This window comes from Octodon degus, unplaced genomic scaffold (assembly GCF_000260255.1).
Source record: "Octodon degus isolate 3935 unplaced genomic scaffold, OctDeg1.0 scaffold00383, whole genome shotgun sequence".
Classification (NCBI taxonomy): Eukaryota; Metazoa; Chordata; class Mammalia; order Rodentia; family Octodontidae; genus Octodon; species Octodon degus.
The window spans coordinates 531,232-532,780 of NW_004524959.1; positions in this window are offsets into that span (position 1 = coordinate 531,232).

The window sequence follows — 1,549 nt, forward strand, 5'->3', positions numbered from 1 at the left end:
TGACCCAGTTTTGACTATGTTGTCTAGAACTGTTTTTGCTGTGCTCTATCTCTTCTAATTCTGTAATATATGCTAGCAGAATTTGATAGAGATTGTGTCATATTTGTGTAACAGTGTGTAAGGTATGGCCATTTGTACTATCTTGGTTCTTCCCACCCAAAGCAAAGGATGCCTTTCCATTTTCTGAAGATATCCTCTGTGAGTTCCTTTTTCAGAGCACTGGAGTTTTTTAATGTGGGGATTTTGTTCTTTTAAAAGTGAGTCTTACATATTTCACTTTTTCTGTGCTTCTATAAGAAGTGTGGTTTTCCTGATTTCTGTCTCAGTGGGATTCTTATTTGTGTGAAAAAATACTACTGAATTTTTGAGTGTTCACTTTTTTCCAGCTGTATTACTGAGTTTGTTTATTAAATCTAGAGTCATTTTGTGGAAATTTTAGGGTCTTTGCAGAGTAGCATGTCATCAGAAAATAATGATAATTTAACTTCTTTGTTTATCTTTATTCCTTTTTTTTTCTCTCTCTCTCATCTAATTGTTCTGGCTAATATTTTCATAACTATGTTGAGTAGGAGTAGTGATGGGGAAATCCTCATTTTGGTCCTCCTTTTACAGTGGAAAATTTCAGATTTTTACCATGTAGTGTGATGTTGATAGATGGTATGTCATAAATGGCTTTTATCAAATTGAGAAAAGGACCATCTATTTCGAATTTCTTAGATTTTTTTAATTACAAATGTGTATTAGACTTTGTTGAGTGCTTTCTTTTAGTCTATTGAGATGATCCTGTGATAATCATGTCATCATTGGCTTTAAAATATGCTATATTATATTTATTGATTTGCAAATGAATCCTACTTTGTCATAGAAAAAGATATATTCATGTATATATGCAGCATAGTGTTGTGAAATGTACTGCTGATTTCTGCTGCTCTGTTGAGAAATCAGTGCTTAAAAAGATTTTTCTTTTGATTTCTTATGACTTTTTTTAAAAAAAAAACAATTTTGTAGGTTTATATCTGGTAACCTAAACAGCTAATTTGAAGATAATATTATACAATACAACTACCTTTGTTGAATTTCTAATGTTTTGTTTAATGAAAATTTGTATCATTTCTATTTTTAACCACTTTATGTTCTTAATTTTTTTTTTTTTTTGCTTGCAAGCAATTTTTCTAGGAATCTAAGGCATGTGTAAGAATCTGTCAATAACATTGCACAAGAAAACAGTAGACATTTGTTGTAGAAATTCAGGCATTCCCTTGAACCAAGAGCATAAAGATATCTCACATCATAGAACTCTTCTGTTATCTTAACTGTAGGCAAAATAAAGCTGTTTTCATACAAACATTAACCACCATACTACTAAAACAAAGATAATTGATTGAACCCAGAGAACAGACTTTTTACAAAACCACATTCCTGATACTAGAAAGGGACTTTTACTTGTGACTGTGATGGAAAGTACATTTTAGGAATAGATTTAAATAGCTTCCTATTGGAGGCTTTTGTTACTTTCCAAATATTTATAATAGAATTTAATATTTTGTAG